The 25,217-nt window shown below is 44.1% G+C and overlaps 1 protein-coding gene across 2 annotated transcripts in view; it reads right to left on the bottom strand.

Moving 5' to 3' along the window:
• Nucleotides 1–14,973, bottom strand: part of LOC142310220 (NXPE family member 1-like) — a 171,020-nt gene extending 156,047 nt beyond the window's left edge. For both annotated transcript variants that reach the window (XM_075347707.1, XM_075347708.1), the window contains exon 1: nt 14,941–14,973. The gene's annotated coding sequence lies outside the window, so the exon portion shown is untranslated. The remainder of the gene's footprint in view (nt 1–14,940) is intronic.
• Nucleotides 14,974–25,217: the final 10,244 nt, after the last annotated feature.

Raw genomic sequence — 25,217 nt, 5'->3', positions numbered from 1 at the left:
TACTGTGCAGTGAAATAAATAATTAAATAATTAAAAAAAACGGCGTGTGGTCCCCCCAATTTTAATACCAGCCAGATAAAGCCATACGGCTGAAGGCTGGTATTCTCAGGATGGGGAGCTCCACGTTATGGGGAGCCCCCCACCCTAACAATATCAGTCAGCAGCCGCCCAGAATTGCCGCATACATTATATGCGACAGTTCTGGGGCTGTACCCGGCTCTTCCCGATTTACCCTAGTGCGTTGGCAAATCGGGGTAATAAGGAGTTAATGGCAGCCCATAGCTGCCACTAAATCCTAGATTAATCATGTCAGGCGTCTCCCCGAGATTCCTTCCATGATTAATCTGTAAATTACAGTTAAAAAACACACACACACCCGAAAAATCCTTTATTAGAAATAAAAAACACTAACAAAGTCCCTCATTACCAATTTATTAACCCCGACAAACCCTCCATGTCCGGCGTACTCCACAGTCCTCCAGCGTCGCGTCCAGCTCTGCTGCATGGAAGTGACAGGAGCTGCAGAATACACCGCCGCTCCGGTCACCTCCACGCAGCTAATGAGATGAGTATAGCGATCAGCTGCTGTCAGTCAGGTAACTCCCGGCCACCGCTGGATCCAGCGGTGGCCGCGATTAACCTCAGTGACAGCAGCTGATCGCGCTACTCACCGCCGCTCCGGTCAGCTCCATGCACCAACTGAGGTGAGTAGCGCGATCAGCTGCTGTCACTGAGGTTAATCGCGGCCACCGCTGGATCCAGCGGTGGCCGGGAGTTACCTGACTGACAGCAGCTGATCGCTATACTCATCTCATTAGCTGCGTGGAGGTGACCGGAGCGGCGGTGTATTCTGCAGCTCCTGTCACTTCCATGCAGCAGAGCTGGACGCGACGCTGGAGGACTGTGGAGTACGCCGGACATGGAGGGTTTGTAGGGGTTAATAAATTGGTAATGAGGGACTTTGTTAGTGTTTTTTATTTCTAATAAAGGATTTTTCGGGTGTGTGTGTTTTTTAACTGTAATTTACAGATTAATCATGGAAGGTATCTCGGGGAGACGCCTGACATGATTAATCTAGGATTTAGTGGCAGCTATGGGCTGCCATTAACTCCTTATTACCCCGATTTGCCAACGCACTAGGGTAAATCGGGAAGAGCCGGGTACAGCCCCAGAACTGTCGCATATAATGTATGCGGCAATTCTGGGCAGCTGCTGACTGATATTGTTAGGGTGGGGGGCTCCCCATAACGTGGGGCTCCCCATCCTGAGAATACCAGCCTTCAGCTGTATGGCTTTATCTGGCTGGTATTAAAATTGGGGGGACCGCACGCCGGTTTTTTTAATTATTTATTTATTTATTTTACTGCACAGTATAGACACGCCCACCGGCTGCTGTGATTGGGTGCAGTGTGACACCTGTCACTCAGAGTGGGGGCGTGTCTCACTGCAACCAATCATAGGCGCCTGTGGGCGTGGAAAGCAGGGAATATGAGATGGCTGTGTGCAGAGCACAGCGCGGCGGCCGGTATAAAGGCTCGGTCACGCTGTGCAGGCCGGCCAATCACTGCAATTCCACAACTAACAGGGCTGTGGCATTGCAGTGGTCTGCCAGCCAATCCCTGCATGAGGGCTGGCTCTCAAAAGAGCGCCAACATGCAGAAATCAAGACCACGAGTAAAGCACGAGTATTGCAAAATTACTCGGTACCCGCCGAGTAGCCCGAGTACAGTGATACTCGTGCGAGTACCGAGTAGTAACAAGCATACTCGCTCATCACTAGTTATTAAACTTGGGGTTATTCAGTTTGAAAAAACGAAGGCTTAGGGGCGATCTTATTAGAATGTACGAATATATGAGGGTACAGTACAGACCTCTCTCTAGTGATCTTTTTACAGCTAGGCCTGTAACAGGGACAAAGAGGCATCAACTATGGTTAGAGGAAAGGAAGTTTAATCACAATCACAGACGCAGATTCTTTACTGTAAGAGCAGTGAGTCAATGGAACTCTCTGCCATATAATGTTGTAATGGTTGGTTCACTACTAAAATTCAAGAGAACACCACAAAACAGTTCCAAAAATACTTTTTACCACTATTCTGATACCCTAAGGGGTACTTTGCACGTTGCGACATCGCACCTGCGATATCGTCGGGGTCAAATCGAAAGTGACACATATCCGGCGCCAGTAACTATGTCGCAACGTGTAAAGCCTAGATGCGCCGATTTACGATCGCAAAAGCGTCGTAAATTAGCGATCTGTGTAGTGTCGTTCATTTTCATAATTTCAGTGCGTCCGCAGGTACGATGTTGTTTGTCGCTCCTGCAGCTCCACACATCGCTGTGTGTGAAGCCGCAGGAGCGACAAACATCTCCTACCTGCGCACGGCGTCCACCGGCAACGCGGAAGTGAGAAGGTGGGCAGGATGTTTACATCCCGCTCATCTCCGGCACCTCTGCTTCTATTGGCCGCCTGCTGTGTGACGTCGCTATGACGCCGCACGACCCGCCCCCTTAGGAAGGAGGCGGGTCGCCGGCCAGATCGACATTGCAGGGCAGGTAAGTGCGTGTGAAGCTGCCGTAGCGATAATGTTCACTACGGCAGCTATCACCAGATATCGCATGTGCGATGGGGCGGGTACTATCGCGCTCGGCATCGATAGCATCAGCTAGCGATGTCACAGCATGCAAAGTACCCCTTAGTGTTTTAGATCTTTAACCCCTTAGTGACATCAGTTCTGACCTTAATGACCTGGCCAAATTATTAACTTTGGAACGCTTCAACAGATCCCATGATTCGGAGATTATTTTTTCGTGACATATTGTACTTCATGGTAGTGGTAAAGTTAGGATGATGTTTTTAGCATTTATCTGGTAAAAAGTCAGAAATGTCACAATTTTCAAACTTTTCATTTTTATGATGCCTTTAAACCAGACGGTTATGTCACACAAAATAGTTAAGAAATTTTTAACATTTCCCACATGTCTACTTTGTGTCAGCATCATTTTAAAAACATACTTTTTCCAACAAAATTTACAAAACAAGATTTTTAGGGACGATATCACATTTGAAGTGGCTTTGAGAGACCTGGGTGGCATAAAATACCCAAAAGTCCAAACTGCTCAAGAAGTTTCTGCTCCAAGAAGTTCACTCAACCTTTATCTGCTTCATAGGAATAAATGCTATGTGAAATAAAAACAAAATATGTACATTTTACCTAAAAATGTTGCTTTAGCCCCAAGTTATTCACTTTTACAAGATATAGCAGAGCAAAATGGACACCAAAATGTGTTACCTAGTTTCTTCTGAGCACGCTGATACCCCATATGTGGTAAGAAACTTCTGTTTGGATAAACTGGAGGCCTCAGAATGGAAAGAGCAATATTTGAATTTTGGAACAACAAATTAGTTGAAAAAGATTGTGGGCACCATGTTGCATTTGCAGTGCCCCTAAGGTATCTACACAGCAGAAACCTACACAAGTGTATCATTTGTACAAGAGATAACACCAAAAAGTGGACCCCTCATTTTGTTACCCCCTTTTTGTGAGTACAGCGAAACCTCAAATGTAGTAAAAAAGTTCTGTTTGGACAAATAGGGGGATTTGGAACAGAAGAAGGAATTTTTTAATTTTGGCAAGCAAATTTGACTGAAATAGTATTTTCAAGGTACCCCTATAGTACCTACACAGCAGAAACCCCCACAAGTGAACCCCTTTTGGAAAGTAGACCCCTCAGGCATTTTATCCAGGGGTACAGTGATAATTTTGAACCCAAAGGTATTTCACAGAATTTGACAACATTAGGTCATCATATTGATTTTTTTTTCACAAAAATGTTGCTTTAGCAGCATGCCACATTTGCAAGGGACCTAAGGTACCTAAACAGCAGAAATCCCCCACAAGTAACCCCATTTTTAAAACTGGAAACCTCAAATAGTTTATTAAGGGATAGGGTCGTATGAATGTAATATTCCTCACAGTTCTGTTTGAGCAAATGGGAGAGCTCAGAATGGAAGGAGCAATATTTGAATTATGGAAAGCAAATTTGGCTGAAATAGATTGCAGGCACCATGTCTTTGCAAAGTCCCTAATCTATCAAAACATCAGAAACCCCCACAAGTGACCCCATTTTGGAAACTAGACCCATCAAGGAATTTATTTATGGGTGTTTTGAGCTTTTTGAACCCATGGGTACTTCACAGAACATTTTAAAATATGGATGTAAAAACGATAGTTACGTTTTTTCTGCTAAAATGTTATTTCAGCCCCAAATTTGTAATTTTGACAATGACTAATAGGAGAAAATGGATCGCATAATGTGTTACACAATTTCTCCTGAAAACAATGATACCCTATACATTGTCAAAAACTAATGTTTGGTACATGGCAGGGGTTGGAAAATGAACAGCGCTATTTGGTTTTTGAAATTCAAATTTGGACGTGTTGCATTTGCAGAGCCCCTAAGGTGCCAAACATGCAGAAAAATCCACATGTAACCCCACTTTGCAAACTAAAACCTGTAATGAATTCCAGTATTGGTGTTGTGTGTATTTTAGCACAAAAATTACACCAAATTTTATTAGATTAGTCTGTGAAAGCGAAAAACGTAGGATTTTTCTGCTAAAATTTTCCTTTAGCCTCAAAATTTTAATTCACATGAAGGTTAACAGGAAAAAATGGAAAAGACAATTTGTTATGAATTTTTGCCAAATGTGGCAGTAGCTTATATGTGGTTGTACACAACTATTTGAGTACACAGCAAGGATCAGAAGGGAAGGTGTGCGACTCGGTATTTAGAATGCAGATTCCGTTTGAAAAGATTGTGGCCTCCATCATCCGAGCCCCTGAGGTGCTAGATCATCAGAGACCCCACAAGTAATCTCATACTGGAAACTTCACTGCTTGAGAAATTCATTTAAGGGTGACATAAGTATTTTGAACCTACAGGTGCCTCACAGAATTTTATAACATTGGATGTGGAAACATTTTAGTAGTAAAAAATTATTTTTTTTAGTAAATTCAAAATTGTCAGTTACACAAGGGTTTTATTGTGATTTATTGCACAGTTTCTCCTGAATGTAGTGATGCCCTATATGTTATTAGAAACTACTGCCTGGCTGCATAGCAGATTTTGCTATAAATTTTGCTATAATAGTTTCTGGTCGATATTTGCAAAGCTCCTAAGTTGCCAAAACAGCAGAAAAAACGAACAAACAAAACCCTTGTAGAAACTGTTGTAACGCCCCTGCAGCCAGGTCGTTACAGGATATTAAATGTTATCCCATTTTTTCCCGGGCAGGAGAAGAGTCCACACACACACACTGGCAGGAAGGAGTTAAAAATTCTTCAGTATGTAGTTTTAGCCTGTCTCCTTAATGAGCAGGTGTGCAGGTCCCCATGACAACCTGATGGGAGGGGGGTCTGAAATGAGGAGTGAAGTGCAGAGCAGACAGAAAGTTTAGTCAGAACGTTAGGGGCTGCAAGGGAGTGCAGATATCCACAGTACAGCTCCCTGCTGAGGAGATGCCACGAGACCAGGGCTGATAACATCTGAGGAAGGGAATAGAGCTGAGGACTGGGGATCTTTGGAGAACGTTGTACCCGGTGGCGGTTGGTGTAGTGCCCGCTACCGGGCAAGCGAAAGACAGAGAGGCGGCGAGTTCCCAAGATGCTCCATGCCACAGGGACGGCATTAACGCACCAAAAGAGAGGGACCCCAGATCACTCTACCGGACCCTTCCTCCTACCTGCCCGGGACCGACCAGAGGCTACAGGTGGCAAGGACCAGCACCCGGGTGCGATGTGGAATGAATTTTAAATAAAGAGAAACTGGAACCGCACTCCGTGACTGGTGTGAGTAATGCCACCGCCCAGTGCCCCCGGTGTCCCTGAGGACTGTTGTCCTGGGTCTCACTAACCTCCCCGGGCTCCCCCGCTCCACCCATGGGGAGCGATTCCATCTGGCTGCCTGTAACACCTGCCCCGGGGAGAGACTGTACAGCGGCGGCTGAACACCTGGCCGCATACCACAGGTGGCGCTGCTAGCATCCCCCGTCCCATCCCGTTTCCTGGGGGAGAGCGGTGGCAGAGGAGGTCGAGACCTCAGTGGCCGCCATGAGCGATGGCAAGCTCCCCAGGAACCCCGTTACCCTCCTTCCATCCCCTTTGTCACACCAGACTGACTGTCGAACTTTCCCTTTTATTGAAATCCGCCGGGGTCACGGAAGCCGGGTCGGGCCACTCACAGCCTGACCCCGAATACCACCGGCCCAGTGACCTGCGAGCCCTGCAAGCCCTGGCGCGGGCGTTTCACTGTTCCTCTCAAATAATTTATCTATGGCTGCAGTGACTATTTTGTAGCATCCCCGCCACACTCGTTTTCTGGAGGATTACAAATATGCCAGTTTAGTGTACAATTATTTTGCCCACATATATTGCAGCGCCTCCATACGTTGTGCCCAGCTTCTGAAAACACGCTCCATAATATGTTAAGTGCACTCTCCCCACTACAATAATGCCCCACATGTGGTCGCTTACTCTGATTTAGGCACAGGGGGCTCAGAAGGATGGAGACATTTGGATTTGGGAGCGCAGATTTCACTGGATTTTAGTTGAGGGATGATAGGTGTCACTTTTCCTGAGTCTTTGTTATACCAGTAAAGTGGAACTCCCCTATTTTTGCAGTGACAGATGACACACCTGAGTGGAGATTGGGTGTACATTTTTTGATCGATATCTATTTAAGGCTGAGATCACATTCTTGTGTCCTGTGCTCGGCACTTACATCAGCGTTTCAATGAAGAGCCCACACAAATGTGATTCAGACGAAAACCCTTGGCAGAACCACTCACTGTAATGAGGCAGTTAGAGACAATTTGGACTCCATTTGACTTCTGTATCGCTGGTGTCTATTTTTTTAGGCATGCACAGAGCTGGGGTCATCCACATTTGTGTGCTAAGAACACACCTAAAATGATGGGACACCACCAGAATAGAGACCAGACGGAGTCCGAAGTGACTGCATCTGCCTCATTATGATGAGTGGTTTCAACGGGGATTTTGCCGGTTTTTGGGATTTACACGGTAACCCTGACGTAGGTGCGCAGGATAAATATCAGCCGAGCCTTATACTGTTTTTTGTTCTGCAGAATGAAGAATTAGACAGCAGTACAGAAATAGTTCTTATTTTTATTTTTGCGCTGTTCAATGTGTGGTATTAATGATTGGACAGATTTATTTGTTTTGTGGGTCGGTGCGATTACAGTGACACCAGATTTTTAGTTTTTGATGTTTTACTTCTATCACAGTAAAAATGTTTTTATATAATAGTTTTTCCATCGCAATATTATGAGAACTGTAACTTAGACGGCTGTGTAAATGATTATATTTTGAGCGACAATATGGAGATTTTTTTGGCACCATTTTGGCGAAACATAATATTTTTTGATCGCTTTCAATTCAGATTTTTCTTTTGAACAATTAACAAAAACTAGCAAATCACTTACTGGTTGTTTTTTGCTCAGTTCACTGTGAAGTAAAGTGATAATACAGATTAACTCCCTGGGTCAGTGCGGTTACAATGATATCAGACATATACTTTTTATGCTTTGCTACTTTGACACACTAAAATCTATACAAAAATGAATTTGTTTTTGCACCCCAGATTCTGACGCCATATTCTGAGAGCTATAACTTTTTTATTTCTTTCTGAATGAGCCATATTAGATCTTCTTTTTTCGCGGGACAGTTGGACGTTTTCATTTCTACCATTTTTCTTTACATATGACTTTTTGATCGCTTTTTATTCACTGTTTTGTGTGTCAGTATGATAAAAAAAGCCAATTTTGGTGTGTTTTATCTTTTATTTTACAGTGTTGACCCTACAGAATAAGTAACACGACATTTTTATAAATTGGGTTTTTACGTACGCGACAATACCAATTATGTGTATATTTCTTTGTTTAAGTTTTGTTTGAACACAAAAGCTTTGTATTTTGTAGCAAAACAGGTTTTCATGATTTGTGTGAGTTTTTTGTGTGTTTTTCTTTACACATTTTATTTAACTTTTTTTTTTTACTTTTTCACTTAGTACCACTGTGGGACATGTATATTTTTCACCTTGATCACTGACCTCATGAACTGCTCATGGGATATGTCAGTGATTCACTGACACAGGCTTATACCTGGATATTACAGGCTACTGTACCCTGGGGTCATCAAATGACCCCAGGGTACCATGTCAAGGATAAGGAACCCACGATTATAATCACAGGGGGTTGAGCCTACCATAGGGGGTCTTTTAACCCCTTTTAGCCACTTAGATACCTATGATGTAATTGACAGCAGCATTTAAGTGATTAATGAGTCCCGATTAGATCCAAAACCGGTTGAGGCTGATGTCCGTGGGTGTCAGCTGTCATCTACAGCTGTCATCAGAGGCATTTTGACCTATGGGTTGGTGCTATTTACTTATTACTCAGCTTTGTTAAAAAGCGGTGCCGAGGAATAAGGCCCCTTAATAACCATCGTTAAAAGGCATATCAGTGGTCATTAAGGGGTTGTTAGATGTTACTAGGGTTACTGAAGTACAATTATGAGCATTTTGGAAGTTTCTAAACTTTACTAACCAGTTGATCCAGTTCATGCAAAGACTCAATCTTTACAGTATTGACCTTTATTTCTCGAGACTTCTGCAATTTGCTCTGGCATGCTGTCTATCAGTTGCTGGGCCTCAGGCTATATTTCCACAAGTTGTGAGTATTTGATGTTGCAAAATTTCTACAGAATTTCTGCACCTATTAAGTGAATTATTTTACTTGCATTCTTTTCTTTGTGATAGTTAAAGCATTTTTTTTACGTTTTTGATGCTGCTATTTTTGTCTTGTTTTGTTTGGTATTTAAAGTTTTAAATAAAGCTGTTATGTTTTGCTACTTCCTGGTATTTGGCTCTAACAAAACTTCATATGTGGAATACATGCACTTGTAGTGTGTTTCCGCAGCGAAAAAGTACTAAAAACACACAGATTTTTCTTACCTGTAGATTTTCCACATGGAATGCATTTCTATGTAATTTTTTTATATCCCTACGCCGATTGCCGATCAAATTAATTTAATTTACATTTTGATACATCGAGAATGTTTGAACACAGCGATACCAAATATGTGTATTTTTTATTGTTTTATTCTTTATTGGACAAAAGGGGTTGATTTGAACTTTTAGGCTTTTATTTTTTCAATATTTTTAAAACTTTTTTTTACTTTTTTACTGATTTTACTAGCCCCCTAGAAGACTTTATGGCTTAAAGGGACTGTATCGTCAGAAAAAAAAAAAATTAAATACCTGAAAAAATGTAAAGTAATATTATTTTAATGTTTTTTTTAAATATTATTTTCTTTTTTTAATTGAGCAAAATGTAAAAAAAAATTAAAAAGTTTAATATTTTCCACTGTTTCCACTGTTAAACACTAGGGGGAGCAGCTTCTGAAATCCTATAGAAATCCCACTGTAGGAAAAAGCTCACGTTACAGCTTGCAGTAAAGTGGGCGGAGTCTGCTCTCCTGTGTGTGATGGCGCCTCCACCTCCCAATCTGAGTGTTTACAAAGGATAACAGAGAATGACATATAGGGACACAGTGCGGAGCCATTTTGTTGGTGACCACAAATGTCTAAAGTGTCACCAAGGACAGCAGGAGTATCACACAGGACAGGATTAGATACACGGCTCAGCAGACAGTATCACACAGGAGAGGATTAGACACACAACTCAGCAGACAGTATCACCCAGGCTAGGATTAGATACACGGCTCAGCAGACAGTATCACACAGGCTAGGATTAGATACACGGCCGTGCACACAGCATCACCCAGGAGAGGATTAGATACACGGCCGTGCAGACCGCATCACCCAGGACAGGATTAGATACACGGCCGTGCACACAGCATTACCCAGGACAGGATTAGATACACGGCCGTGCACACAGCATCACCCAAGACAGGATTAGATACACGGCTGTGCAGACCGCATCAACCAGGACAGGATTAGATACACGGCCGTGCACACAGCATCACCCAGGACAGGATTAGATACACGGCCGTGCAGACCGCATCACCCAGGACAGGATTAGATACACGGCCGTGCACACAGCATCATACAGGAGAGGATTAGATACACGGCCGTGCAGACCGCATCACCCAGGACAGGATTAGATACACGGCCGTGCAGACCGCATCACCCAGGACAGGATTAGATACACGGCCATGCACACAGCATCACCCAGGACAGGATTAGATACACGGCCGTGCACACAGCATCACCCAGGACAGGATTAGATACACGGCCGTGCACACAGCATCACCCAGGACAGGATTAGATACACGGCCGTGCACACAGCATCACCCAGGAGAGGATTAGATACACGGCCGTGCACACAGCATCACCCAGGAGAGGATTAGATACACGGCCGTGCACACAGCATCACCCAGGATAGGATTAGATACACGGCCGTGCAGACCGCATCACCCAGGAGAGGATTAGATACACGGCCGTGCACACAGCATCACCCAGGACAGGATTAGATACACGGCCGTGCAGACCGCATCACCCAGGACAGGATTAGATACACGGCCGTGCACACAGCATCACCCAGGACAGGATTAGATACACAGCTCAGCAGACAGTATCACCCAGGACAGGATTAGATACACAGCTCATCAGACAGCATCACCCAGGACAGGATTAGATACACGGCCGTGCAGACCGCATCACCCAGGACAGGATTAGATACACGGCCGTGCACACAGCATCACCCAGGACAGGATTAGATACACAGCTCAGCAGACAGTATCACCCAGGACAGGATTAGATACACAGCTCATCAGACAGCATCACCCAGGACAGGATTAGATACTGTCTGATGAGCTGTGTATCTAATCCTGTCCTGGGTGATACTGTCTGCTGAGCTGTGTATCTAATCCTGTCCTGGGTGATGCTGTGTGCACGGCCGTGTATCTAATCCTGTCCTGGGTGATGCGGTCTGCTGAGCTGTGTATCACCCAAGAGAGGATTAGATACACGGCTCAGCAGATAGTATGAAACAGGAGAGGATAATACACAGCCGTGCAGACAGCATCAGCGGCGGTACTCGCATGCAGTGGGGCAATGGCACACACATACACAGCAGCGGCGAGCAGAGCGGTGGCTGGGGAGAGCGGAGGGAGGAAGTGTCATCGGAGACGGTAACGGCGGGGGAGGGGCGGCACTAGCAGGGGCTGAGGAGAGCGAAGGGATGGGGTGTCAGCGGAGACGGGAACGGCGAGGGGGAGGGGCGGCACTAGCGGGGGCTGAGGAGAGCGAAGGGATGGGGTGTCAGCGGAGACGGGAACGGCGAGGGGTGGCACTAGCGGTAGCAGTAGCGGGGGCTGGGGAGAGCGGAGGGAGGCGGTGTCATTGGTAACGGGGGCAGGGGAGGGGAGGCGGCCTGTACTCACACATCCCGGCGGTTGACAGGGGTGAAGTGGAGCAAACAGCATACGCTGTGAGCTCCACGATGATGGCGGCTGAACTCCTCCCTCTGCTGTGATCTGGACAGCCCAGGGGGCGCATCCAGGTCACAGCATACGCCCACTGTAACGTTAAACATAGGGTCGGATAGCGACCACTATTCTCTATGCACAGGGGCTGCCGTAAAGGAGTGTGTAACTGTCGTTACACACACAGCAAATCCAACATGGCCCCCAGTGCATACAGTAAAATTAGAATAACAGAAAAAGTAAATAAGCTGCGATTTTAATTTTTTATTAGAAATACTTGATTTCAGAATCACTATTTTTAATACAAAAATAAAAAAACGCGATACTGTCCCTTTAACACTCTGATCGCTTGTGATGACCAGAGCACTCTAATCAGCGTCAAGTGCGTCATAACAGCAACAGAGGTCATCTAACCTCGTGCTGTCATGGCAACATATTGCATCATGGGGCCACTGATAGCGGTGGGGAACAGAATGGTCTCCGCCAGAGCGCGTAAGGTTGTGCTGTCAGTGTTTGACAGCACAAACTAAGGGGTTAACAGGTACGAGTGGATCTCCAATCCTCCGGCACAAGTAAGGCACACATGTGTGTTGATGAGATCAGCAGACATGTGCGGGGATTACCGTGGGGTTGCAACAGGAGCCCGCAGTAACTTGGGGGAGGCATCCTAGGTTGTGAAAAGTTTAAATATTGAACACGAACAGCACATGGATGGCATATGGATGCCATCCGTGTGCTGTATGTGTTTTTCAGGGACCAATTGTCACACTAGATATGGGACTGTGGGGTCCCTGGGGTCCCTCACCACCCTAGATAAGTTCCGCATCTACAGTATGCGCTCAGCCGGCTACCTGACCCTACTTATAACAAGTGCTGGACCCTAAATAGGGAATGGCTGGTATGTGCTCTGTCAACACCACTAAACGCTAAAGGAGTACACAAGGGGGACACACGGGGGAAAAGTGAATTAGCAACTTATCCACAGATGACTCAGGTAGAAGTTCAGCAAAGCTTCAGCAACAATGCCACAGATGAGTACAAGCCACCTGCTTGCAACCAGAGCTTGAATGAACTGAATAATCAACAGCACAAGTCCAGGGAAGATGGGAGTATTTAAGCACAAGGGGAATAATGATAATCAGCAGCTCAAATGGGTCCTAAAGGGGAATAGATGAAAATGCAACAGGAAAGCTACCTAGTACAATGAAGATTAACAGCAGGAACAACAGTATGTTAGGCAGCATTTTGTGCAGCCAAAGACTGTGACTTTTTACTGCCAGAAACCACATGACTCTGTCACCTGTGATACACCTGTGACACCCATACACTTGTACATGTGTGACGCCCTGGACCAGCCAGGTAGTCACAGATAGACCCCCGCACAACACCAGTCCCCTAACAAGGTGACAGCAGCCAACCATTAAAAACCTGGTCACCTCCCTCAGGGCTTGATGGGCACACCAGGGGGCGTGCCCAGGCATTGGACACGCCCACCAAGGAGTTCACATGGCCTGAGGCAGGAGAAACAGGCAGATTAGTTTTGGAGGGGAAGTTAAGTGGAGGCAGGCCTGTGTGTCAGGTCTGCAACTAACTGACAGGTGCCAGGGTAGGAGCCCTGGTACCTATGGCCAGGAGGCATACGGGGGCCTCTGTCTGCAGGAGTCAGGAAGACGGCTCGGTGGAACTGAGGTGGACCGGGACAGGGTAGTGGCCCGCCGGTACCGACCCGGGGAACTGACCCAGAAACCGGAGCACAAAGGGGGGTACTCAGACCCTGAAGCTAGGTCCAGAAACCGCTGGGGACTAGCTAATTAACTGATTGAGGCTAGGACTTTAGGTCCTTTCCCACCCAAAGTCCCGAAAGAAGACAACAGCCCAACGAGGGGGATAGAAAGCTACCACCACGGCACAGAGATCCCACGGGCCAGCGTCTGCGGGCAAAGGGCTCCTCCAACAACCACAAGCCGGTGAGCTGACTCCTGACGTTGCAGGCGCAGGTAGTCCACCATCACAAAGCAGGTGCGGGAGAAAGACAGAAACCACCAACCGGGTGGGGGACCAGACTGCAGCCAGCTGCGGGCACCGACCACCATCACCTTGGTTTACCAGAGACCTGTATGTTTACTAATCGTGAGTACATCAGTGCCCTCCGGCCGCCCATCTCCCTGCACTAACTCAAGCCCACCGGGTCCCGGGGCCACCATCCCTACCCACGAAGGGGTTAACATCTTGCTGTGCAACATCTCCCCCGGGTGCCCCGTAACAGCAACGGTGGTGTCTACCTTCACCACATCCCGTGGGTGGTGTCACGAACTTGACATGGCTCCGGCCGTACACCTACGTCCCCACACCTCCAGACCCCCTATTTATCGGAGTGACTGCAGGACCCCCGGGTCCGGAGACACTCGAGCCACCCACCGGAAGGCCCGGACCCGAGCGGCTTGGAAGCTGCCGAGCATGGGGGCGGCACACATGCTTTTGTCTTCTGTGTTGCCGGAAAAAATATGGACATGTCTCCATGTGACATGGACACACGGTCAATGTGAAAGTACGGACATGGGAAAATCACCATGGGTTATAATAGGCATGTGTTGGGTCCGTGAATAAATGATTGCTACACGTACATGTGAAGGGGGCGTAAAAGAGATTGAACTGAAGTGGTAAAGAAAAAATACTCAAAAACCCCAAGAATGAAATAATTTATAATGTTCATATACAGGGATTTCTGTACAACACTTAACATAATTACATGTATCTTGATGTCTATCTAACTTTATCTATCCATACAGTCATGTTATGCATTTTACTGTGATTATAATGGACTATGAATTGAAGTAATATTTAAAAAATCCTTCAAATCATCCCATAATTAACTATCATAGAGCTATAGTAATTTAATATAAAAATAACAGTTGATTCAAAAAACTAATTTATTGCAAATATGCCAAGCTCAGATTTCCCAAAACCACTTTAAAAATCCAACATCAAAATTTCACAAACAGTAAAAATAACTTGGGATTCTTTACAATGTCTGCAATGTCACATAACTGGCCAAACCTCTTTTTATCATATAGTTTGTGTTGTAATCTTCAGACTACAGTAATATCTAAGCATTGCTCTCATCTAAAATATGAGAAAACTTTCAAAACTTTCTCTTTTGGCATTTAAAATTTGTTTATTAGTCAAAAATTAGTAACAGTTTTGTTCGTAATGTGTTTTAAAGAAAAAACAGATTTTGGAGAATTGAAGTTGTCAATTGACAGAATTCACGGGATACCACTGTTGTCGATAACTTTACATAGGAGAATGAGGTAAATTTAGGGCAGTTTTTCAGAGCATTACCACTGTGCTTAGTGCCTGCTAATCTGAGTTAAAACTATATGATGAACAATAATAGAAATTTGTCCCTTACCTGTTGGAGTCAGATGTGAAAGACTTCAGAGTGGAGCAAAGATTTTGTGTGAAAAGAAATAGAAGAGCTTGCTCACGTCTACAGAAAGGGAGGGGTCACTGCTACTCATTAATGTCCATTGTTAGGTGACACTCAACAGGTTTGTACAGTATGTGACCTCATAAGAATACAGTGAAGGAAATAATTATTTGATCCCTTCCTGAATTTATAAGTTTGCCCTCTGACAAAGACATGAACAGTCTAGAATTTTAATTGTAGGTTAATATTAACAGTGAGAGATAGAATATCCAAAATAAAATCCAGAAAATAACATTGTATAGATGCTAAAAATTAATTTGCAATTTGCAGAGAGAAATAAGAATTTGATCCCTCTGGCAAACGAGACTTAATGCTTGGTGGCAAAACCCTTGTTGGCAAGCACAGCAGACAGACATTTTTTGTAGTTGATGAGGAGGTTTGCGCACATGTCGGGAGGAATTTTAGTCCACTCCTCTTTGCAGATCAACTCTAAATCATTAAGATTTTGAGGCTGTCGCTTGGCAACTCGGAGCTTCAGCTCCCTCTATATGTTTTCTATGGGATTAAAGCCTGCTTTACACCTTTCAATTTTGTATACGATATCGTATACGATGTGACCCGCCCCCATCGTATGTGCGGCACGTTCAATTTTTTGACCGTGCCGCACAATTGATTAAAAGCTGTCACACGTACTTAACCGTCCATACGACCTCTCTGTGGGCGGCGAACATCCACTTCCTGGAGTGGGAGGGACGTTCGGCATCACAGCGACATCACGCGGCAGCCGGCCAATAGAAGCGGAGGGGCGAAGATGAGCGGGATGTAAATATCCCGCCCCCCTCCTTCCGCATTGTCGGCGGGAGCTGCGGATGGAGGTAAGCTGTCGTTCAATGTTCCCGGGGTGTCACACACTGTAATGTGTGCTGCCTCTGGAACATTGCACAACCGCACGTTCAATCTTTGAGAAATAAATGACGTGCATGCGATGAACGGATTTTCGTTCAATCGCAATTGCACGGAAGTTTTACACGCTACAATCATACTTACGATGCCGGATATGCGTCACTTACGACGTGACCCCGCCGACACATCGTAAGATTTATTGAAGCGTGTAAAGCGCCCTTTAGGTCTAAAGATTGGTTAGGCCACTCCTTGACCTTAATGTGCTTCCTTTTGAGCCACTCCTTTGTTGCCTTGGCTTTATGTTTTGGGTCATTGTCATGCTGGGAGCTCACTAATTCTCTCTGCAAAATTCAAATACATTTATATAATGTATACAATGTGATTTTCTGGATTTTATTTTGGATAGTCTCTCACTGTTAAAATGATTCTACCCTTAAAATTGTAGAGTGTTCATGTCTTTGTCAGTGGGCAAACCTTCAAAATCAGCAAGGGATCAAATAATTATTTCCTTCACTCTATATGAAAATGTCAAATCATCAAATCAAAAGTTGTAATGGGGTGTACATACTATTGGTACAACCTGTACAGCAGCTCAGGGGCCCAAGAAGAAGGGGCCCTGGCAACATATACATTGGTGTGAAAAAAGTGTTTGGCCCCTTCCTGATGTCTTATTCTTTTGCATGTTTGTCACACTTAAATGTTTCAAATCACCAAACAAATGTAAATATTAGACAAAGATATCATGAATAAATGCAAAATATAACTTATAAATGAAGGTCTTTATTATTAAGGGAAAAGTAAATCCTAACCTACAGAGTCCTGTGTGAAAAATTGATTGACCTCTTAACCTGAAAACTGGTTGGGCCACCCTTAGCAGCAACTACTGCAATCAAGCATTTGCGATAACTGACAATGAGTCTATTACAATGTTCTTGAAGAATTTTGGCCCATTCATCTTTGCAGAATTGTTGTAATTGTTGTAATTCAGCCACATTGCAGGGTTTACGAGCATGAACCACCTTTTTTAAGGTCATAACACAGTATCTCAATTGGCGTAAGGTCAGGACTTTGACTAGACCACTCCAAAGTCTTAATTTTGTTTTTCTTTAGTCATTCAGAAGTGGACTTGCTTGTGTATTTTGCATCATTGTCATGCTGCATAACCAAAGTGTGCTTCAGCTGGAGGTCACAAACTGATGGCTGGACATTCTTCTTCAGAATTTCTTGGAAGACGTCATGTTTCCATTAACCACAGCAAGTCTTCCAGGTCCTGAAGCAGTAAAGCAGCCACAGACCATCACACTACCAACACCACCATATTTTACTGTTGGTATGGTATTATGATGTTCCTTTTCTGAAATGCTGTTTTTCTTCTACGCCAGATATAATGGGACTTACACCATCCAAAAAGTTCAACTTTTTTTTCGTCAGTCCACAGAGTATTCTCCCCAAAGTCTTGGGGATCATCAAGATCAAGTGGTCATTAAGGGGTTGTTAGATGTTACTAGGGTTACTGAAGTACAATTATGAACATTTTGGAAGTTTCTAGTATTGACCTTTATTTCTCGAGACTTCTGCAATTTGCTCTGGCATGCTGTTGTCACGCTCTCCGGCTCCCCTGCCATGCTCCCCGGCTCCCCTGCCACGCTCCCCGGCTCCCCTGCCACGCTCCCCGGCTCCCCTGCCTCGCTCCCCAGCTCCTCTGCCAGGCATCCCCCGCTCCACAGCCTCCATGCCCCATCACCTGCGGTCCCCAGGCAGCCCGGTCCCCGCTCCCGGCGCCCGTCGGCAACTCTTCTCCAGCCCGGCTCTCCTGCCTCCTGTTCACCGCTCCCTGCTCTGGCTTCTGGCACCCGGGCCTCGCGCATGCGCATTAGGGGGCGCGTGCGGTCATTGACCCTCTCTTAAAGGGCCAGTGTCCTCCAACAGGATATTGAAGAATCAGGTACAGGGTATATAGGGAGATCCTTTCCAAGTGGGCGGGGCCTGTTCTTCGTGTTTTGCTAAGCTAGGAGTCAGGTCTCCTTGTGACTTCTGGTATACTTACCTATCTCTCTCCTAGAGCCGCTCCTGCCTCGCCAACCGGTCCTGACGATACCCGAACGGTGACGGTCTGCCATCCCGTCAGTTCATACCATCTCCGATCCCTGTGGTGACCCGTCTTCTCGCTCCATCGGTTCCGGACTCTGCCTGACGTCATCTCGGCCTCCGAACCTGAGCTCCGTCACCCGGACTACCTTCAGTGACTCCGTGGTCCCAGGGACTTCTACATTCCACTCCTCTGAACGGACTGTCCTGCTACCCGTAGTGCTCCGGCTACCGGGCACCTTGCCTTCGGTGAGGTGTTCAGCCCAGTGGATCCACCTCCTGGGTCTACCCGTCCACCTGGCCCTAACAGCTGTCTATCAGTTTCTGGACCTCAGGCTATGTTTCCACAAGTTGTGAGTATTTGATGTTGCAAAATTTCTACAGAATTTCTGCACCTATTAAGTAAATTATTTTACTTGCATTCTTTTCTTTGCGATATTTAAAGCGTTTTTTTTACGTTTTTGATGCTGCTATTTTTGTCTTGTTTTGTTTGGTATTTGATGTTTTAAATAAAGCTGTTATGTTTTGATGCTTCCTGGTATTTGGCTCTAACAAAACTTCATATGTGGAATACATGCACTTGTAGTGTGTTTCCGCAGCGAAAAAGTACTAAAAACACACAGATTTTTCTTACCTGTGGATTTTCCACATGGAATGCATTTCTATGTATTTTTTTATATCCCTACGCCAATTGCCGATCAAATTAATTTAATTTACATTTTGATACATCGAGAATGTTTGAACACAGCAATACCAAATATGTGTATTTTTTATTGTTTTATTCTTTATTGGGCAAAAGGGGGTGATTTGAACTTTTAGGCTTTTATTTTTTCAATATTTTTAAAACTTTTTTTTACTTTTTTACAGATTTTACTAGCCCCCTAGAAGACTTTATGGCTTTACACTCTGATCGCTTGTGATGACCAGAGCACTCTAATCAGCGTCAAGTGCATCATAACAGCAACAGAGGTCATCTAACCTCGTGCTGTCATGGCAACATATTGCATCATGGGGCCACTGATGGCGGTGGGAAAAAGAATGGTCTCCGCCAGAGCGCGTAAGGTTGTGCTGTAAGTGTTTGACAGCACAAACTAAGGGGTTAACAGGTACGAGTGGATCTCCAATCCTCCGGCACCAGTAAGGCACACATGTGTGTTGATGAGATCAGCAGACATGTGCGGGGATTACCGTGGGGTTGCAACAGGAGCCCGCAGTAACTTGGGGGAGGCATCCTAGGTTGTGAAAAGTTTAAATATTGAACACGAACAACACATGGATGGCATATGGATGCCATCCGTGTGCTGTATGTGTTTTTCAGGGACCAATTGTCACACTAGATATGGGACTGTGGGGTCCCTGGGGTCCCTCACCACCTTAGGTAAGTTCTGCATCTACAGTACAGACCCAGGCTATTTATGCGTATGATATGGATTGGCAATAGGTGTGGTTGGGGAGGGTTCACAAACGAAAAACTACTAACAAATAAGGAATAACGTTTGGAACACCATTCTAAGTCTGAACTGGGTGCAAAAAACCTAAAAAAACATCACTATGGGGAGATAAGGTATGCACACCAGTGACTATGTAAGGGGAATACATGAAATAGCAGAAACTGCTGTGTGAATACTGACTTGAAAAATCCAATAGCTATATGTAAGAGTGAAAATGTGAAAAAATGGAATCTGCATTACTGTTCATTGTCACAAGGGATCCGGAGGAAGGATTGTAGGGAGTAAGACGGCAGCAGTTGGATATAGCTGGATAGACCGACCCGATCCGTAGTTTGAGGATACGGAGGGGATACCCCTGATCGAAGATAGGGATTAGGACAATAAATTGGTACAGCTGACCAAGTCCGGAGGGCGGGACATTCTTGTATGTGACATTTTTGTCCTTTCACGGGACACCTTTGTTTTTACTTAGCTGAGGGAGCTAGAGCAAGGGTGGAACGCCCCAGTGCCGGCCGGACTGTATCGTGCACCATATAGTCTTGAATTAGTGTAATCCAACTGCCGTCAAAACAGCAACAATGCTTAGGTGGAGAAAAAGAAAGTTGAGAAGGTTTGCAGAATGTTATAGAACTAGTGACAGACAGAGAGGAAAAGAAAGTTGTGCGCCATGCCTCAGAGATTTCTAAGGTGTTAGGTTTGCCTAGGAGCGGATGGCTATAGCCGTCACATGGAATGCGGCGCTGAAGGGAAAGAAAGTGAAGTTGAAAGATAAAGGATTGTGGGAAGATGCACAGGTGTTTGGTAAAGTGTAGCGCAGATGTTGCAGTCAGAAGGATAGGTTGAAATAGAAGAAGAAGGTGCAGGAGACAGGGGTGTATGTTAACCCAGCTAATTCAAATTTACATCATGCTGGGGGAAGTTGCCCAGCAAATGGTTTTACAAGGTGGTCAGACCATTCAGGAAGAATCAGAGGAATATGTTGGATAGCCTGGTCAGAATAGAGAGTTTACAAGTACAAAATTTGTTACTTTGAGTCCCTGAAGTGTCGACCCCTTATTGTACAAATAAGTGAAAATTTTGAACAATTGGTGTTGTAAAAGTGTGGCAGCATTATATCTTAAAATAGAATAGGGGCAGGTAAATACATATTTTTGCACCGTGTTAGCTAATCTAAAAATTCATAAAGACTTACCCCAATAATGTTGGAAGGTATTATATCCATTTAGAAAAAATAGATCCAACAGAGACGTGTATTATGGAGAATTAGATTTCTTGAGATATAGGCTGCCAGTATTTCATTAATATTTTGATTTTCCTTTCTTTCATGGATATTAGTGTACAGTATATACAAACTGTGTTATCTATTGTAAGGTCTCAAAATTCCCCAGCAATGTATATTGTTGCAGAGAACTTTGCTAGATTAGTACACTAAAAAAAAAAAAAAAAAAAAAGGTGTTTTGAAAAACAATGCATGGGGAAGGGTTTCTAAAAGTCTATATAGTGTCTATATAGAGAGAATTGGGTAGAAGGGGAAAGGGAAAAGAAAGACAGAATTTTGAGTTATGTATATAATAAAAATGTACCTTGTGAGCGACCAAAAATGGCGATGGTGTGGTATGGGCCTGTTCTAGCTGTCACTGGAAAAATCCGGATGAGAGTGAACTTTGTTGTGGATGTGGAGACTCTAGGCCGCAATACTATGATAAACCATGTGCTATTTTAGGTCAGATCTAAAAATGGTGGATGAAGCACATGGTGGTCGAGGCATGGTTATTACAAAAGAAGTGAGAGGGGGATGTGTGAAGAAGACCATGTAATGTGTAAATGTTTAAACAACAGATTGGGTGGACTACTACATACTCAGACAGAAAAAAAGGTGTTTTATCTATAATTAGACTAAGATCATGGTTAAATATATATAAAGTAATATTTGGGACTTGGGTCAGTCATAAAGAGAGTGTCAGGTTAGTAGGAAATTGGATTTAATGAGTATTTGCAATGTGAGCCTCAGGGATCAAAATGTTAACATCCATTGCTATATTGAAAATATTAAATTAAAGCTGTTAGTAAAAGTTTATAATACTGAAAGATTTAATATGAATGAATGAATGAATGAATGAATGAATAAGTGGTTGTGCTGGAGACGGCAGTGGAAGACATTTAAGATATATCCAGTGTGTAGGTTGGATTGAGTAAGCACAGTCATATGGGGAATGCCTTAGGCTATGTGTCCACGGTAGAATGTACCTGCGGATTTTTCTGCATGAAAATCCGCGGCTTTCGAGGCAAATCCGCCGCGGAAAAATCCGCAGCATGGGCACAGCATTTCCAAAATGCCATTGAAATGGCTTGGAAGTGCCGCTGCTGCAGATTTTCAGGAAATCCGCGGCAAAATCCGCGCGAAATCCGCAGCGTGGGCACATAGCCTTATTAATTAGTAAGCAATAAACTAAGAGGAAAAAAAAAAAAAAACTTAAATAAACGTACCTTTGAAACAGATATGATGGAAGATAAGAAGAAAAAAATGAAAGGATGTATTCCAGTTGTGGATGGGATAGGTGAATTTTGAGAGTTGCATGTTTTTTTTTTGTTTGTTTTTTTGTTTTTTTTTAAAAAGAAATAAATAAAGGAGTAGATAGATTTTTAACCCAACAAGGGGAAGACAAGCCCTGTTTGCTATTGGCTTCAGGGTGTGGACCCAAAATACAGGTATTTCCAGTTTGTGGGTCAAACAACTAAAGTTTCAACTTACAGGGGGGGTAGTCCTATTGTTTGCTATAAAAAAAAAGGAGACTTTTCTCTACTTTAGAAATGCATTGTAAATTATATTGGAAAAAGTAATTGACAATAGTGTTTTATTTTACTGATTCTATCTAAACAGAATAAATTGAATTGTGGACATGTTTAGATTTATTGGCAGATATTGGAGCATAGAGGTCAGGCTGTGTACAATTAGTTAATTATTATAATCTTTATTAATAATCTAATTTATTAATAATTATAATAATTTGGTTTACGGTGGATGATTTATGGCATTCTGTGTTTGATATATAATGTATTGAATAATCTGCTTTCTTTTTATAGAAAGATTGTAATGCAGATTTCTGTGTTTCAAGCAAAGGTTGAAAAGTCATTGAAATCGTTTTCCATTGAAAGGCTACACAACATATTTATGGTGTTCCCGGTTAGGTATGATCTTATACAATGTGACTTTTGTGCCTAAATGTAGAGCTCCGGTGACACACACTTTTTGAATCTAATTATGCTTTGGATAATGGATTCAAAAAGGGGGGAAAGACCTATTTTTAAGTTTTTAATTTGTTAATCAATTGAGTTTGTCTATTAAGTTTTCTTTATATTTTTATCTGTAATGGAGGATACAGCAGACAGACATATATCTCATGATTCAACAACAGGGAGATGAATAATCGACCGCAAACAGCTGCTATGCCAAACAAATTCTTTTTTATTCAAACGTTCTTTTCATCGGTGCAGATAAAATTGCGGGAGGTGGCTTGGATGCGAGTCCCTCCAAAGGACGACGGCCGTTTCGTCTGTAAGCCAGACTTCTACGGGGACCCGTAGAAGTCTGGCTTACAGACGAAACGGCCGTCGTCCTTTGGAGGGACTCGCATCCAAGCCACCTCCCGCAATTTTATCTGCACCGATGAAAAGAACGTTTGAATAAAAAAGAATTTGTTTGGCATAGCAGCTGTTTGCGGTCGATTATTCATCTCCCTGTTGTTGGATCTCCTAGCTGCTCACTACCGACCAGCACGCTGCGCCTGCAACCAGCGCTACATGGCAATCATCAGCACGTGAGCCACTGGACCTGGAGGTAATCTGAGGGCAGGCGGTGCAGGACTTGTTCATTTTTTGCTGCAATATATCTCATGATTGCTCTGCTGTAACAAGAATTGTCAGATTTTGAACATGTCTCAGATGAGCCCATTGCTAATGCAGATTTTAAGTTTTTTCGTAGATGGATCCAGATACCAAGATGCTGGTTGATTTTGCACTGGATATGCTGAGGTTACACAACATGAGGTAATAAAAATCGAACCACTCCTCTCCCATCGGAATAGGAGAACGAGATGAAGATTTGCGATTGCTGTGGTTTGTAGAGCGGAAAGGGGTAAGATAGTCAAATGTGGCTATAGGCAGCAGATCTTTTCTAGTGTGACGTGAAAACCCTATAAAGACCGTAGAGTGCATATGAGCCCAGGTGGAGGCTCTCGCACAGGTGCAGACAGCAAAGAAGCAGTGAATGGGCCTAGAGTTGAGAGTCCTTTACCAATGCAGACCAGTACCTTGGTGGCTCCTGTCACGTCCGTGACATTGGTCACTACTTGTGTTTTTAAATCCCTACAGAAACAAGTGATTCAGCAAGGAACGGAGTGTGAGACGCAGGGAGCCAGCTGACTGAGGAAGGTCTGTGGATAAAGGGCGGTAAGCTTTCTCTGCCATGAGTGCTCTACTCAATAACGGCCCAGGTAACCCATGAACACATGTGACAAAGATCATTATAAGTGTGGTGGTGGACAAGATATGGGCGGCACCAGTGCTCAGTACCCAGGTGGCCAGACACACCAAGTCTTGTAAGACCTGTGCTTAATACAAAGTAGAGAAACTAAAAAGACCTCGTAGGAACACTCCCCTCATCCACTCTACTGCTCCGGTGATTGCAGATTAGTCATATACATCTACCATGAGTAGGTTTATGTGAGTTTGTGCGTGTTGTGTAAATTTCTTTCCAGGTTTGGTCAGAGGCATTCCAGTGCAGAAAGTGACGTTATTGCTGAAAAGCACATGATGGAGGTGGTATGTAAAAAATGGGTTTACAGAAGTAAAGAAAGTGTATATTTTTATAGAAAGGTGGAAACTTCTTTTCGTGATAAACAGGTCTATTTGTAAGATATTTTTTGGTTTATCTCAGGCATGTACAATTTTTTTTATATGATTGACTAAATAGTGTGATAAACAGGTGTATTCTCCAATTCCAGATTTTAAATCAGTGTCATTAGCACGTGGTCTTCAGTCAGGGGACTGATTGATCCTAAAAGGACAAGCGAGAATGAGTCATCCAGCCACAGACATGTCAATAAGCACGACGGCAGGGCAACATGGATTCACACGTCGCATTGCAGAAGGGTCGGTCCACCGAAGCTACACTGAGCGTCTTGCTTGTATTTATCCTTTTTAAAAGACCTGTACAGTGTCAGACCATCATTGCCAAAATACGTAGAAGAGAGGACTTAGAGAACCTTGAGACATGGGAAAGTCCAACTACAAAGGGTGAGGACTCGTCTAGGAGTCTTTAGTCTCAAACCGGTGAAGAAAACCCTTTCCCCTCTCCGCCCATGCCTCAACGTTCAGTCAGGCAGGTTTTCCCAACAGATCTCTTTCCCTCTCTTCCTAAGGGAACACAGTACCCTTAGTATTCGGAAATGGCAGAAATAAGTCTTTAGGGGGGACTGGCACCATAAGAATTGAGTAACCTGAAATACTTAATTCAGCCATTTCACAGACCCCGATACGTAGTTTAGTCGATGTAGCCTAATATACATATTTATGAATGCTTTTGTTTTCTTCTAACACATATATAAATATATTCGTTGATTTTCCTTAATACAAAATGCCAGCTGTTAACCCTCTAATCCTGGGAAAAGTTTTGGGAGAGCCCATCACACCAGGCTGATGTCTCCCCGGCCTAGTCTGCTGAGCACTGGCAGTGACACGCGAGTTAAGATCTTCGCCTCAGAAACCAATGGACCTAAAACAACTGAAGCAGAGAGCGGCTGCCATTCCACCCATTAT

This window comes from Anomaloglossus baeobatrachus, chromosome 5, assembly GCF_048569485.1.
Source record: "Anomaloglossus baeobatrachus isolate aAnoBae1 chromosome 5, aAnoBae1.hap1, whole genome shotgun sequence".
NCBI lineage: Eukaryota > Metazoa > Chordata > Amphibia > Anura > Aromobatidae > Anomaloglossus > Anomaloglossus baeobatrachus.
The sequence above is the reverse complement of the archived record's forward strand: the minus strand, read 5'-3'. Positions and strand labels throughout refer to the sequence as shown.